At 43.0% G+C, this 17,598-nt stretch overlaps 1 pseudogene; it reads left to right on the top strand.

The window, feature by feature from the left end:
• The first annotated feature begins 1,185 nt into the window (after positions 1–1,185).
• Positions 1,186–1,349, top strand: LOC144494522 (U2 spliceosomal RNA; annotated as a pseudogene).
• The last annotated feature ends 16,249 nt before the right edge of the window (positions 1,350–17,598 follow it).

The raw sequence follows: 17,598 nt of genomic DNA, 5'->3' as shown, positions 1-17,598 counted from the left end.
TTTTAGGGAGGGGAGGGCGGGGAGAACATGCCCCTGTTTGCATCAATGGGGATGAAGTGCAAATGGTCAAGAGCTTCAAGTGTCTCGTTGTCCAGATCACCAACAACCTGTCCTGGTCCCTCCATGCTGACACCATAGTTAAGGAAGCCCACCAATACCTCTACTTTCTCAGGTGGCTAAGGAAATTTGGCATGTCTGCTATGACTCTCACCAATTTTTACATATGGGCAGCACAGTGGCACAGTGGTTAGCACTGCTGCCTCACAGCGCAAGGGACCCAGGTTCGATTCACGGCTTGGGTCACTGCCTGTGTGGAGTCTGCACATTCTCCCCGTGTCTGCGCGTGTTTGCTCCGGGTGCTCCGGTTTCCTCCCACAGTCCGAAAGAAGTGCTGGTTTGGTGCATTGCCCATGCTAAGTTCTCCCTCAGTGTATCCGAACAGGCACCGGAGTGAGGCGACTAGGGGATTTTCACAGTAACTTCATTGCAATGTTAATGTGACGCTAATGTGTCACTAATGTCTTCAATAATGTGTTAATGTGACACTAATGTGACACTAATAAATAACTTTAAAATAAATAGCTTTTACTTTAACTTAGAAAGCATCCCTTCCAAATGTAAGACAGCATGGCATGGCTCCTGCTCAGACCAGGACTGCAAGAAACTACAAAGGGTTGTGAAAGTAGCCCATCCATCACGCAAACCAGCCTCCCATCCATTAATTCTGTCTACACTTCCCGCTGCCTTAGAAAAGCAGGCAGTATAATCAAGGACTCCACACACCCTCTTCCACCTTCTTCCGTTAGACTCGAGAACAGCTTCTTCCCTGCTGTTATCAGACTTTTGAATGGACCTGCCTTATATTAAGATGATCTTTGTCTACACCTTAGCCATGATTGTAACACTACATTCTGCACCAATAATACTGCAGTGCAATGTCCCATGATAACTCATTGTTTGTTCCCTTATCTTCAGTTATCCAGGTGAGCTGTGATACTGTGATTTGGCTGCAACTGGTATAATGTTCAAGCCTTACTCCTTATGTCTAAATAAAACCAGACCTTTAAGAAAAGCAGGCTGGCTTTGAGTAGTGTTTGCTGTTCGTGTCATTGGCCCCCTGCTGATGCATCCAGCCAAGGGATAGTCAGTTAATTGGTTGCATGTTGAGATCATTCAAATAAGTATATCGCTTCTCGGCCTTTTGGCTAAGATCAAGTGTAGTATCGACATGCTGTACTTGGTTGAAGTCATAAGGTTACATTGTGGCTTCATTTGAAGCAATTCTTAAAAGTGGCATCGAGGGCCTTTTGGCTAAGATGCAAATGAGATCAAGCCTTGGAGGAGGTGTAATGCCTACTCCAATCAGCTTCGATCCTGTAGATCAAGCCCAAGACAGGAGGTGAGAGCCCTGTCTTGCCAGCTTGGATCGGGAATGTCTCACTTGATGAGACTCTGATTTGGACTTTGATTGGATTGAATTGGATATATAAACAAAAAAAATGAGTAAAACACGTAGTAATAAGTTAGCTTTGCAAACAGTAAGTGCTGGTTAACTGGGCATTGTAATTTGCATACCCACCTTCAGAGACTGTCCACTTTGTGCCTTCCTGTCCCTCCCATTCCAGGTGTGGTATATCTACAATACTGGCCAAAAACATTGATTTTTCTTGCATAAGAGTGAAGAAACTTGGACCAACCTCTTTCTCCTCTTCTTGAGTAAATCTTTCTGTTTTTTTAAATAAACTGATCTTAATATTTTTCTATTTTCCCTACGAAAGCATCTCAACAACTCTTGATACAAAAGTGACTATTTACAATTATCTTTCTTCCAGCAAAAACGATTGACCCTTTCCCAAATGTGGACCCTTTTTCTTCTTCTCCTTTATAGGGTTTTGCTCTGAGCATGGCCTTTTCTTCAGCACCTTATGTAGTCATTCTCTATGTACGTGACTTGCTGGCAGTGATTCAACAGTCACTGGGGGCGGAGGAGAAATCACAATCAAACTGTTCTTACCATTTATAGCTTTGCTGTAGAATGAAATGTGCAATGTGATGCTTATTCCATGACTGGAGAAGGTGCATTTCACTTGAGACTATGGCAACCATTGAATCATTTGATAAGACTGATATTTTATATGTATTCCAACATTTAAATCACTGTTAATTGTAAAAAAAATGACCTAACTGCTGTATTTCAGGAAGACAATCTAATTAAAATTAAGAGTTCTCAGTACCTAGTTCCTAATTGTTAGTTTCCCTTTGTACGAATTGCAGCTTTTTTATTAATGTTCAAAACCCCAGTATATTTCATTGCAGAAAACATCCCTCAGTCACATGTAGGCCAGACCAGGTAAATATTTCTTCCCTAAAGGACATTAGTGAATCAGAGAGGATTTACAGCAAGTGTTTCATGATCATCATAGAATCCTACAGTGCAGAAGGAGGTCATTCGGCCCATCGAGTCTGCATCAACCACAATCCCACCCAGGCTCCATCGCCACAACCTCATGCATTTACCCTAGCTGGTCCCCTTGAAACCAAGGGGCAATTTAGTATTGTCAATCCACCTAACCTGCACATCTTTGGAATGTGGGAGGAAACTGAAACATCCGGAGGAAACCCACGCAGACACGGGAAGAATGTGCGATCTCCACACAAACAGTGACCTAAGCCGCGAATTGAACCCGGGTCCCTGACACTGTGAGGCAACAGTGCTAACCACCGTGCCCTTCCATCATTAGATGTTTAATTCTAGAATTTTATTGAATTCAAATCCCACCATCTGCAGGGGTGCCCAGAGCATTACCCTGGGTCTCTGGATTACGAGACAATAACAATACCATAACGCCACTGCCTCCCCAAGAAGTGTGCTTCAGCAACCCAGTAATCTGCTGGATGACAAACTGCTGGACTGCTGTGAGTCTGCATGTGCCTTTGAGAGCTGAGATCTACATATAAGATAACTGCAGTCTGAGCCTTCATTACTCAGACCTGAGTCTGAGTGATGACTGCATCACTGAGATGCTGGGTGGCTTCTGTCTGACTTGTAATGGAAACTGAGACATCAGCCAGGCTTTGTATCACAGCTGGGTCTGCAGGTACTCTCATGGAGCTGGCTACCACCTTCCATGCTGGAAAAGATGGACTTCAAGCTCCATGCAAAGTCATGTGACAAGGTGGTGCTGGACTCCTCCATGCAGTTCCTGCATCACAACAGTGAGTTCGCTTCAAAGTACCTCATTGCTTTTAGAGCAGTAAAGTGATAAAAGGCAGCATGACAGTGCTGTCAAGCAGCACTTACTCAACTATAACCCGCTCACTGATGATCAGTTTGAGTTCCGCCAGAGACATTAGCTCCTGACCTCATACAACCTTGGTCAAACAAATGACAAAAGAACCTTGGACAATAGAACTGAATTCCAGGAGTGAGGTAAGAATGATTGCCCTTGATATCACAGCCGCATTTGACAGTGTGGCAACCTGGAATCCTTGTATCTAATTCTGTGCTGTATATTCTATCTAATTTCCTGTACAATACAGCTACTGTATGTGATGATTATTTATATAATAAAGGGGGCATAACTTCAAAGTTAGAGGTAGACTATTCAGGGGTGATGTCAGGAAGTATTCCTGCATGAAATGAAAGAGCAAATCTGAAACTCCCTTCTCCAGCAAGGTGTTGAGACTCAGTTGAAAATTTCAAACAGAACTTAATAATTTTATTAGAGGAGAGTGAGTTAAGATAAGGATCATCCATGAACTAAGAATTTTTTTCTGTGTGAACCTAGAACTCTCTGCTCCAGAAGATGGGGTCGTTGAACATTTTAAAGGCAAATGTAAATCAATTTTTCTTAGGCAAGGGAATCAAAGGTTATCGGGAATAGATGGGAATGTGGAATTTGAAACACAAACAAATCAGCCATGATCTTATTGAATAGCGGAGCAGGCTCAAGGGGCCAAATGGCCTACTTCTGCTCCTATTTCATAAAATGGTGTGCAATTGAATGTTGGAACAGAATCAAGAAGCTGAATGGCCGACTCCTGTTCCAATATGTTGTGAGAGAAAGATAGACTTGCATTTATATAGCATCTTTCACAACCTCGGGACATCCCAAAGCTCTTGATAGCACTTTTGATGTGTAGCCACTGTTGTGGTGAAGGACATGTTGCATCAAATTTGTGAAGCACCGTATCACAATCACAAACATAATGGCCAGATCTTTTTTTCTAGTGCGGTTGGTTGAGGGGTAAATATATGAAGCCCCTGCTCTTCTTTGAAAATTATTATGGGTTCCTTTACATCAACCTCAGATGGAAGAGATGGCCTCAAATTAATGTCTCATCTGAAAGACAGTTGAGTGCAGTTATGAAAGAGAGCTGCATTATCAGCCCAGACTTTGTGCTGGAATGTCTGGAGTAAGGCGGCACATTCAAAACCTTCAGATGCTGAGGTAAGGGTGCTATTTACTGAGCCACAGCTGACATCTATGCAAAGAGAAAGCTACTAATATGTAAGCAAAATTTGTTACTCTCTTTAAGCACATGCACACGCCCCCCCACAACACCCATCTCCACCATCTCTCCACATCCCTGATTGACTTCTTTGCAAATCTTAGCTGGGAGAGCTGTTTTGTTCCTGTTTAAAACATTACTGTAAGATGAACAGTCTCAATATAATTCATTGCTGATATTAGCCACAGTGAATCACTATTTAACAGGGCAGCACAGTGGCACAGTCGTTAACACTGCTGCCTCACAGGGCCAAGGACCCAGGTTCAATTCTGGCCTTGGGTCACTTCTGCGTGGAGTTTGCACTTTCTCCCTGGGTCTGCGTGGGTTTCCTCTGGGTGCTCCGGTTTCCTCTCACAGTCCAAAGATGTGCGGGTTAGGTTGATTGGCCATGCTAAATTGATTCTAGTGTCAGGGGGATTAGCAGGGTAAATGTGTGGAGCTACGGGAATAGGGCCTGGGTGGGTTGTGGTTGGTACAGACTTGCTGGGCCGAATGGCCTCCTTCTGTACTGTAGGAAATCTATGATATCCAAAACAGATGTAAAATCCAGCATATTTTCTTTACTTGAGGAGTATTAATCAAATCTTGACTTAGCAAGTTAATGCACTTCCTATCATAGGATTTGAAAACAGCAAACTTTGCTTTAACAGACAGTATGGCCAATGTGCAGCAGCAGTAATATAAACAGCTGAGGTTTGATTTTCTGCGGAGGTGAATACTCTCTTCACTCTTTCAATCCCAATGAGATGTCATTCAGTTTGGGTCAGGATGACCCAAGGTGAGTTTCACCCACTATGGTTTATTGTGAAGGCTGTTGAAGCAAGCCAGTTCATATACTCCAATATATTAAATTACCTCCCGCAGCATGAGCTGCTGTATTATTTAATCAGATCAAAATTAGATTTACACTGGTATTTATTCAGCAGCTTGATCTGAATTTCCTACTTCGCATTGCTGCAAAAAGTTGATGTGTCGAGTTTCTTGTTTCCATTCTAAAAGTCCACTCGAATGAACAATTCAGTACTTAAATATCAGCTTCCGCATAAAAATGCGGCAATTCTACATCATTAGCTTGGATATGTTCAGAAAGGAAGAAAGCCTTGCTAAGTAAGTGATGCTGATTGCTTGCAATATTGCCAAACTGGTCAGGCACCAATAAATAACCAAGCGGTGAAGTGAAGCACCAATTAAACATCTGAAAAGTAGGAGGCGAATCAATGAAATTACTTGTGTGTAAAATGCTTTTTACTCCAACGTAGGAGGGTTTCCAGTTGTGATAACCCCCAGGACTTGCATGGGGAATCACTGAATGACCTCCCTGTTCGACTTCTTGATATGAGCTCCCTGATGATTGGTAATTCACCAAACAGGTGGAGCTCCTATACCGAGCCCTGTATAAAGCAGACCCCTGAGTGGATCCATTATTGCAATGTCCCAGTTGGGACCTGTTTGTGTTCACCACGGCTTGTGGTTTTGCTTTACTTTATTTTGTGCAATAAAGCACTGTTCCTTTACAGCTGACCCCTGGAGTTATTATCGCAGTATAATGTAAATATGCATACAAATGACAAATTAGCACAGTGCTCATAGAAACCTGTCAAGTTTTGCATCTTGCGGTCCATTTTCTCCTCAGAATTCTGAGTAGCTATATCTTGCCCAAACTCTTGAGTATTACTCAGGGACTTGACGAATGTGGCCAGTGAAATACTACACTTTGAAATATTGCTATTTAATGACTTTTTAATGAAGTTGCATTTGGTTTAGCTTTTATTTTATATTTGTGCTTGTAAAATAATTGTTCAAGTCGTGAAAAAGGTTCTGAATAAACATATTGCTTTTAAACATGCTAATTGAAGCTGATCCCTTTGAGTTACCCTGAGTACTGTTTCCAATATTCTATGCAGGAGCTGCTTTATTTATTTATTAGTCTCACAAGTAGGCTTACATTAACACTGCAATGAAGTTACTGTGAAAATTCCCAAGTTGCCACACTCTGGCACCTATTCGGGTAAACTGAGAGAGAATTTAGCATGGCCAATGCACCTAATCAGTATGTCTTTTGGACTGTGGGAGAAAACCGGAGCACCCGGAGGAGACATGGGGAGAACATGCAGATTCTGCACAGACAGTTACCTATGCCAGGAATTGAATCCAGGTCCCTGGTGCTGTGAGGTGACAGTGCTAACCACTGTGCCACCGTGCCACCGCTAAAGAGTTAAAGGAAATTATTTCCATTTTTGCTGACGAGTGTATCGCTAACAATAAAGGAAACATGAAGAGAATGTAACATCATATTAATGTTCGAGTTAAAATTGAACTAAACTGTTGGTTTAAAGTGGGTGTCTATAATATGTTGCATGTAGTTATGTTGTAAGTGAACACTAAAAATGCAAAAAACATTCTATGCCCATGTGAGTTAGATTGGGTATCAGATAAATCCTTTTACCCACACTGGCACGGTGGCACAGTGGTTAGCACTGCTACCTCACAGTGCCAGGGACGCGGATTTGATTCCTGGCCTGGGTCACTGTCTATGCAGAGTCTGCACGTTTTCCACCCACAGTCCAAAAGATATGCTGGTTTGGTGCATTGGCCATGCTAAATTCTCTCTCAGTGTACCCTAACAGACGCCACAACCCCTAGTCGGAGTGTGGTGACTAGGGGATTTTCACAGTAACTTCATTGCAGTGTTAATATAAATCTACTTGTGACACTAATAAATAAAACTAAAACTAAAAAAACTAAAAACTCTGCCAACTTCTGGAGAGTTGGAGAGGGTGATTTGTAGGCAAAAAGGATGGTAAAGGGGTGGTACAGCAATGGAATTATGTTCTTGCTTTGTCATGCTGGGGTACAATAGGGGTTACATTACTGGATAATTGGTCTAAATTGATTTAGGAAAAGAAGTTCAAATTCCATGATTAAATCCAATTAATTGCATTTGTTTTTAAAAAAAATGTCAGCAATAATGACAAGGAAACTACCAGATTGTCTTAAAATTCCATCTGGTTCAGCACTGTCCTTGGGAACCGTGCTTATCTGGTTTTGCCTATGTCATGTCCCAGAACTCTAGCAACTTGGTGCATCATTGGTGGAGGGAGTAAATATTGAAGATGGTGCCAATCAAGTGGGGTGCTTTGTCCTTGATGGTATCAAGTTTCTTGATTGTTGTTGGAGCTGCACTGATTCAGGCAAGTGGGGAGTATTTCATCACTACCTCTGACTTGTGCCTTGTAAATGCTGGGCAGGCTTTGGGAAATCAGGAGTTGAGTTACTCTCTGAAGGATTCCCAGCCTCTGACCTGGCCCGATGCCATGGTATTTAAGCAACTGATCCAATTTTCTGGTCAACAATAACACCCGGGATGTTAACAGAAGGGGATTCAGTGATGGTTATGCCATGATGGTAAACAACATGTGGTTTCCTTGCCGAGGGTTGACCTGATGCCATGAGACTTCATGGAGTACAGAGTCAATGTTCAGGACTCCAGGGGCATCTCCATCCCGACTCCATACTTCTGTGCTGCCGCCGTCAACTCTGGTGGGTCAGTCTTGCTGGTGGGAAATGACAGGGATTGTAATGGTGGTGCCTGGGACATCATAAACTATGCTTCTATCAGTATGATTGTGTCAGGCTGTTGCTAGAATAGACTGTGGGAAAGTTCTACCAATTGTAGCACAAGCTAGCAGATGTTAATATGGAGGACTTTGCAGGGTTGACAGGGGTGGTTGTACAATTGTCATTTCCAGTGCCTTAATTGATGCCAGATAGTCTGTCCTGTTTCATTCCTTTCTGAATTTATAGTGTTTTGATATAACTGAGTAGCTTGCTAGGCTATTCCAGAGGGCATTTAACAGTCAGCAACATTGCTGAATGCTTGGAGTTACATGTAGGCCAGGCCGTGCAAGGACAGCAGATATCCTTCCCTAAAACATTTTTATCTTAAGCACCTCATGAACTTACAAACATGCATATGAATAAGGAGCTGGAACAGGAGTAGGCTTTCAGCCCTTCAAGCCTGCTCCACCATTTAATAAGATCGTGGCTGATCTGATAGTAACCTCACATTTGCATCTCACCTACCATCAATAACCTATCACCCCCTTACCAAGAAGCTGCCTTAAAAATGTTCAGGGACTCTGCTTCCATCACCTTTTCAAGAAGAGAATTCCAAAGACCCTTTGAGTGAGCCAATTTTGCCTAATCTCCATGTTAAATGGGCAAGCCCTAGTTCTAGATTTCCTCACAAGAGTAAATATCCTTTCCACATCCACCCTGTCAAGACCCCTCAGAATCTTGTATGTTTCAATCAAGTCACCTCTTACTCTTCTAAACTTCAAAGGATACAAGCCTAGCCTACCTAATCTTTCCTCATAAGGCAACCCACCCATTCCAGCTATTAGTCTGATAATCTTTTCTGAACTGCTTCCAACACATTTATATCCTTCTTTAAATAAGGTGAGCAATACTATGCATAATACTCCTATTGTGGTCTCACCAATGGCCTGTACAATTGAAGCGTAACCTCCCTACTTATGTAATTAATTCCCTTCACAATAAATGATAACATTCTATTAGCTTTCCTCATTACTTGCTGTACCTGCACACTCACATTTTTTGATTCATGCACTAGAGCATCCAGATTCCTCTGCACCTCAGAGCTCTGCAATCTCTCACCATTTAGTTAATATCACTTTTCCATAAAATTGTTACCATTATTATAGCGCACTCCACACCTTACCTGTATCACTTCTCACCAGGGAATGAGCTTTGGACATGAAGATTAGTTACCCCAATGCAGTTTAAGTTTTGCATTCATGTACATTAACATTTGGCTCAACGATATTTTTGAAGTTTATATTATTTAAATCCACAAAATACATATTTTCTCAGCACATTCTGCTCACTCAAGTCCAATCCGTTATCATAGAGGTTATTTTTTTTATTTTATAGACCTCTATAAGTTCACCCATAGATGTTATCTGTAATTCACAACTTTTTAACTAAGAACAACCCAATCATTGCACCAACTGTTGGTGATTATAGTGAGGCCTCATTATTACAATGGTGAAAATCCATTCTGAGTACGAGTTGGGATTGGTTGCTGCTGCTTTTAAGCAAGAAAGCCACAGTATTCTTTGGTTTGCTGAAGCAGTTGCAATTTCAAAGGTAAATACAGGCAGTAGTGCAAGTGCAAAAGAAAATCTAAAGAATCTGAAAATCCTCCCCTTTCAATGACATGGGCTGACATTGATATAAAAATTACTTTGGATGTTATGCAAGAGAACTTATTTTTATTCCTTCGTGAAACATGTGCATCACTGGCAAGCCAGCATTTATCGCCCATCTCTAGTTGCCCGAGGTTAGCTAAGAGTCAACATTGCTGTGGAGTCACTTGGAGACCAGACCAGGTAAGGACAGCAAGTTTCCTTCCCTAAAGGACATTAGTGAACCAGATGGGTTTTTCCGACAATCAACAATTATTTCATGGTCATCAGTAGAATCTTAATTCCAGATATTTTTTATTGAATTCAAATTCCACTTCCTGTTGTGGCGGGATTCGAATCCAAGTCCCCAGAACATTAGCTGAGTTTCTGGATTAATAGTCTCATATGTCTTCTCCGGCTTCCACCCTAAACAAGTTAAAGAAGCCATCCCCTATGGACAAGCGTTCCGTATACACAGGATCTGCTCAGATGAGGAGGATCGCAACAGACACCTCCAGACGCTGAAAGATGCCCTCATAAGAACAGGATATGGCGCTCGACTCATCGATCGACAGTTCCGATGCGCCACAGCGAAAAACCGCACCGACCTCCTCAGAAGATGGCACGGTAGCACAGTGGTTAGCACTGCTGCTTCACAGCTCCAGGGACCTGGGTTCAATTCCCGGCTTGGGTTACTGTCTGTGTGGAGTTTGCACATTCTCCTTGTGTCTGCATGGGTTTCCTCCGGGTGCTCCGGTTTCCTCCCACAGTCCAAAAATGTGCGGGTTAGGTTGATTGACCATGCTAAAATTGCCCCTTAGTGTTCTGAGATGCGTAGGTTAGAGGGATTAGTGGGTAAAATGTTTGGGGGTAGGGCCTGGGTGGGATTGTGGTCGGTGTAGACTCGATGGGCCAAATGGCCTCTTTCTGCACTGTAGGGTTTCTATGATTCTATGATTCTATGAAGACAAACACAGGACACGGTGGACAGAGTACCTTTCGTCGTCCTGGAGCAGAGAAGCTACGACATCTTCTCCGGAGCCTTCAACATGTCATCGATGAAGACGGACATCTCACCAAGGCCATCCCCACACACCCACTTCTTGCGTTCAAACAATCGCACAACCTCAAACAGACCATTGTCCACAGCAAACTGCCCAGCCTTCAGGAGAACAGTGACCATGACACCACACATCCCTGCCATAGCAACCTCTGCATGACATGCCGGATCATTGACACGGATGCCATCATCTCACGTCAGAACACCATCCACCAGGTACACAGTACATACACTTGCAACTCGGCCAACGTTGTCTACCTGATATGCTGAAGGAAAGCATGTCCCGAGGCATGGTACATTGGGGAGACCATGCAGATGCTACAACAACGGATGAATGAATGAACACCGCTCGACAATCACCAGGCAAGAGTGTTCTCTTCCTGTTGGGGAACACTTCAGCGGTCACGGGCATTCGGCCTCTGATCTTCGGGTAAGCGTTCTCCAAGGCGGCCTTCACGACATACAATGCAGAGTCGCTGAGCAGCGACTGATAGCCAAGTTCCGCACACAAGAGGATAGCTTCAACCGGGGATCTTGGGTTCATGTCACACTATCTGTAACCTCCACGATTTGCCTGGGCCTGCAAAATCTCACTAACTGTCCTGGTTGGAGACAATACACATCTCTTTAACCTGTGCTTAACCCTTTCTCCACTTACATTGTCTGTATCTTTAAGACTTGATTACCTGTAAAGACTCGCATTCCAACCATTATTTTGTAAATTGAGTTTGTGTCTTTATGTGCCCTGTTTGTGAACAGAACTCCCACTCACCTGATGAAGGGGCAGCACTCCGAAAGCTTGTGGCTGGTGCTACCAAATAAACCTATTGGACTTTAACCTGGTGTTGTGAGACTTCTTACTGTGCTTACCCCAGTCCAGCGCCAGCAATCTCCACACCAGATCTGCACACAGTACTCCAGCTGTGGTCTCACCAAAGTCCTATACAACTCCATCATAGCCTCTCTGCTTTTGTAATCTATATCCTGATTGATAAAGGCAGTATGCCATATGCCTTTTTCACCACCCTATTTACCTGTCTTTCCTCCTTCAGAGATTTATGGACAAACACGCCACCTTTGTTCTTTGGAACTTCTCAGTGTCAGACCTTTCATAGTATACTTCCTTGTCAAATTACTCCTTCCAAAGTGCATCACCTCACACTTTTCAGGGTTAAATTCCATCTGCCACTTATCCCCCCATTTGACCTTCTCATCTATATCTTCCTGTACTCAAGATACTCAATGTCACTGTTAACCACCCAGCCAATCTTTGTGTCAGCAGAAAACTTACTGATCCTACCCCCCACATAGTCAAGTATGTCACTTATATAAATGATGAACAATAGAGGGCCCAGCACGGGTCCCTGTGGTACGCCACTGGTCAGTGGCCTCCAGTCACCTAAAGCAGCTTTCTGTCACCACCCTCTGTGGGACTTTGTCAAAGGCTTTGCTGAAATCCATGGAAGCTACATCAATTGCACTACCCTCATCCACACACTTGGTTACATGCTCAAAAAATTCAATCAAATTTGTTCGGCATGACCTCCCTCTGACAAAACCACGCTGACTATCTCTGATCAAACCTTGCCTCTACAAATGGAGATAGATTCTCTCCTTCAGAAAATTCAGTGTTAAAAGTGAGGGGATTTGTAGAGATCAGACATCATGGCACCAATATTTATGAGGAAGCTGGGAGGATGCAGTTGAGGAACACAGCAAGATGCACAAATGGTTAGCACTGTTGCCTCACATCGCCAGGGACCCGGGCTCAATTCCGGCCTCACGTGACTATCTGTGTGGAGTTTGCACATTCTTCCTGTGTCTGCATGGGTTTCCTCCGGGTGCTCCAGTTTCCTCCCATAGTCCAAAGCTGTACAAGTTAGGTGGATTGGCCATGCTAAATTGCCCCTTATTGTCCCGAGATGTGTTAGGGGGATTAGCAGGGTAAATGCATAGAGTAACGGGGATAGGGCAGGGGCTGGGCTCAGAAAGGATGCTCTTTCGGAGAGTCAGTATAGACTCGATGGGCTGAACGGCCTCCTTCTGCACTCTAGTTTTTCTATCATTCTAAAATAATATGGAAGTCCTGCTGATCTTAATGGCTGCACCTCACTGATGTTTAGAGGTTTGCCACCAGCTCAGCAACTGGCCAAATGGACAGTCTGGTCAGTGTGCTGGATGGATCACCAGTAAGGAGGCTTGAGACTCTTTTGGGGGAGGGGGTCAATGGCAAAGGAGAGCAGGGGAGGGCAGCACACTATTGAGAGGGATGGGGGTGGTTGGGTTTTGAGGCTGAGGGAACCAAAGGCTTATTTGAATGGCCTGTGGACAGGAATTCTGCTGCTTTGACCATACAAGAAGTGCTGAAACAGGATGTTGTGGAGCCAACAGTTTCTGCCTCTCTTCTCAGTGTTGAGTTTCCCACCCTTGGGGAATTTGTGTAGCAGCAGTAAATTTTAAATTGCACTGTGGGATCTACATTTAAATAGATTAATGTAACATCTTGCTTTTCCAAGGTGGAACATATCCTTATACCTAGTGCCGTAAAAGAGATGACAGACATGAGCAGGGTTGGTTGAGGATCATGTTACATGTACTGTTTTCCCCACCACAACACCCTCCTCTTTCCCACCTGTCATGGTGAAGGGTGTGGATATTGAGCCTTGTTTGAGAAGGCTATTAGCATAATTATGCTCTTATTCCTCGCTTCTGCTCACTGCAGTTGCTGGTAAACCCAGTGTTCCACCATTCAAGTTATCTCTGCTACAGGCTCTATCTCAAGGCTTAATGAGATGCTCTTTGTCACAAAGTGGAAAGAAGAGTATTATACCAGATGTTTAAAAAAAATCAAAATAAAACATATGACTTTGTCTGCTTGACCTTCAGCAAGGCTTTTGATAAGGTCTCACAAGGTCCCTTCAGGTAGTGGGACAGATGAATCAAGTGGTTAAGAAGGCATATGGTATACTTGCCTTTATCAGCTAAGGCATAGAGTTTAAGAGCAGGGAGGTTATGCTGGAAACATTGGTTGGGCCACAGCTAGGGTATTGTGCTGGAATCTACATTATAGGAGGAATGTGATAGCATTGGAAAGGGTGCAGAAGAGATTTACTAGGATGTTGCCTGGGCTGGAGAGTCTTGGTTATGAAGAGAGATTGGATAGACTGGGGTTGTTTTCCTTGGAGCAGAGGAGACTGAGTGCTGACATGATTGAGATGTATAAAATACTGAGGGTAGAGATAAAGTGGACAGGAAGAAACTTTTCCCTTTAGTGGAGGGATCAATGACTATGGGGCATAGATTTAAGGTAGCGGCAGGAGGTTTCAAGGAAATGTGAGAAAATTGTTTTTCATCCAAAGGGTGGTGGGAGTCTGGAAATCATTGCTTGAAAATGTGGTGGAGGCAGAGACCGTCATAACATTTTGGAAGTATTTGGTGATGCCAAGGCATACAAGGCTATGGGCCATATGCTCGAAAATGAGATTAGAATGGTCAGGTGGTTTGTCTTTGACTAGCACATACATGATGGGAGAAAGGGCCTTTTTCTGTGCCGTATAACTCTATGATTCTATGACTCTATGTATGTTTTTGCAGTACCTGGTGGAATAGATTTTCAATGTGGTGCCTGAATGTAGAACTGACATTGTGGATCTGTCAGTCACCCTTTGTTTGGAAACTGAGCTTAATTGAAACAACAAATGGGCAGTTTCTGTGGCTGCAAGTTGTCTCGTCCAATATATTTTACAGTTACTAAGTTCTCTTATAGAAAATAACATGGTGTGTAATTTTGTGCTAAACAGGGTCAGGTTTTGCAGTCAAATGAACAAACCTTCTAAGGGCTTTAACAGTCACTGTTACTATAATTTGAGTGACTTTGACACAGTGCCCTGATCTCAGATTTGTGAACAAAGCAAACAACTGCATATTAACTTCACTAATCAAGTTGATGAATTCTTTCCGAGAAGTACAAGTTTGATTAATTATTTCAATGCCAAATCAATATCAGAAAGCAAACCAAAGGGAAGGAAAGAAAGATAAGATTGACAGGAGTAAAAAAAAATGATTTTTAAAAAAATGTTTATTTTTTTAAACCCCCAAGAACAGTTAAAAGCTAAAATGATGAGTCTCCACTTCTAAAAGTTAATTGTCAGTGCCACGGAGGTTTTTTCAAAGTAGTTAAGTCTTCTTACCCTAATTTATTCACATTGGAATGGAAAAGCCCCAATTCATTGCGAATAAATTCAATGGATAGCTATCGGTTAACCATGGCAACTTGGTGTCCTTCCATGTATTCAGTGTTGAGTATCTTAGTGAGGTACTCACATAGAACAGCTTCTGAAAGAGCAGAACAACTCCCTGATTTTGACCTGTAACTGTGCATATTCTGGAGGTTGCTTTCTAATAGCTTCATAATTATTTCTATTGCAACATCCTGGCTAATGCTCTTATCTCATGTTTCATTTTTCTCTTCTACCACAAAGGTTGGCTGACTGTCTTTGTAGATTGCACATAGTCCTCTGATTTGAGGAAGATGTGTGGATAAGTCACTTTTAAGTTGTTACTGGGAACAAATTAACTGAAATTTTTAATTTCAAAAGAACATGACAGTCAAATACATTGTATGGGATGTTTGTTGTTAATTTGGAAGGCTTTTTCCTTGACGAGAATGTGCAAACTTCACACAGTCATCCAAGGCTAGACTTGAACTTGGGTCCCTGGCGCTGTGAGACAGCAGTGCTAACCACTATACCACCGTGCTGCCCCCTTTTCTTTAAAGAGTAATTACTCAAACATGTCCCAAGTTCTTACAGCTTATACGGATGACAGCAGGGAATGTAGGGAGGCTGGGCAGACTGATCACAGCATCACGTCGCAGGAAGCCATTCGAGGGGGGTGGGAAGTTAAAAGGGACAGCATAATCTGGGGGGCAGAAACAGTTCTCTCAGCCAAGAACCTGAGTTCCAAAGGCTGTGTTACCTGCCTGATGCCAGAGTTATGGACATCTTCTCACGGCTGGAGAAGAACTTGAGATTGTGAGGGGAAGGATCCAGTGGTTGTAATCCATGTGGGTACCAATGACAAGGAAGCAGAAAGAGGTTCTGATAAGGGAATATGAGCAGATAGGGGCTAAATTAAAAATCAGAACCACAAAGGTAAAAATCTCTGGAACACTACCTGAGCCAAGAGCAAATTGGCATATGGCAAATAAAATCAGAGATTTGAATAAAAATAACATACAGCAGATGCTGGAAATCTGAATTTAAAAAAGAAAATGCTGAAAAGACTCAGCAGGTCTGGCAGCATCTGTGGAGAGGGAATCAGTTAATGTTTCGAGTCCGTATGACTCTTCCGTAGAGCTGAAGAGGGGTAAAAATGTTAAAGGATTATATAGTTGAAGTGAGAGGTGGAGCAGAAGAGAAGGTCAGGGATAGGTGAGAGCTGAGAGGTAATTGACAATGATGTCCTGGACATACAACAAAAGGAATTTTAGTGGTAGTGTTAAAGACTAAAGAAGGTGCTAATAATGGCATAAAGGAAAGATAGCAGAATGTGTTAATATCAGAACAAGGGTTCGAACTCTGTGAAAGCAAAGCAAGTTTCAATGGTCCTCGGGCAGAATGGGTTGAGAAAAAATAAAACGGAGGAGAGATTCAGATATTTGAATGCATGGCTTAAAAACTGGTATGGGAGAAAAAGAGTTTTAGTTCACAGAGTAACGGCACCAGTACTAGGAAAATTGGAATCTGTACTATTAGACCATAAGACCATAAGACAAAGGAGCAGAATTAGGCCACTCGGCCCATCGAGTCTGCTCCGCCATTCAATCATGCCTGATATTTTTCTCATCCCCATTCTCCTGCCTTTTCCCCATAACTCCTGACATCCTTATTAATCAAGAACCTATCTATGTCTTAAATACACCTAGTGACCTGGCCTCCAAAGACTTCTGCGACAAAGAGTTCCACAAATTCACCACTCTCTGGCTGAAGAAATTCCTCCTCATCTCTGTTTTAAAGGACCCAGAGAGGAATCTTTGTATCCTCACTGGCTACAGGGGAAGTACACAGTAAGAATTTTAACAACACCAGGTTAAAGTCCAACAGGTTTATTTGGTAGCAAATACCATTAACTTTCGGAGCGCTGCTCCTTCGTCAGATGGAGTGGAAATGTGCTCTCAAACAGGGCACAGCGACACAAAAATCAAGTTACAGAATACTGATTAGAATGCGAATCCCTACAGCCAGCCAGATCTTAAAGATACAGACAATGTGGGTGGAGGGAGCATTAAGCACAGGTTAAAGAGATGTGTATTGTCTCCAGACAGGACAGCCTGCAAGTCCAGAAGGCAAGCTGTGGGGGTTACTGATAATGTGACATAAATCCAACATCCCGGTTTAGGCCGTCCTCATGTGTGCGGAACTTGGCTATCAGTTTCTGCTCAGCGACTCTGCGCTGTCGTGTGTCGTGAAGGCCGCCTTGGAGAACGCTTACCTGAAGATCAGAGGCTGAATGCCTGTGACTGCTGAAGTGCTCCCCCACAGGAAGAGAACAGTCTTGTCTGGTGATTGTCGAGCGGTGTTCATTCATCCGTTGTCGTAGTTCCGCACACATGGGGACGGCCTAAACCGGGATGTTGGATTTATGTTACATTATCAGTAACCCCCACAGTTTGCATGTTAATCTTAAGAAAATCTTGAACAAGGACTCCCAAGTCCCTTTGTGCTTCTGATCTCCTAAGCATTTCCCCATTGAGAAAGTAGTCTATGCCTCCATTCCTCCTTCCAAAGTGCATAACTTCATACTTCTCCATGTTGTATT

The sequence above is a fragment of the Mustelus asterias genome, chromosome 5, assembly GCF_964213995.1.
Source record: "Mustelus asterias chromosome 5, sMusAst1.hap1.1, whole genome shotgun sequence".
In the NCBI taxonomy this organism is placed as follows: domain Eukaryota; kingdom Metazoa; phylum Chordata; class Chondrichthyes; order Carcharhiniformes; family Triakidae; genus Mustelus; species Mustelus asterias.
This window is presented reverse-complemented; position numbering and strand designations above follow the sequence as displayed.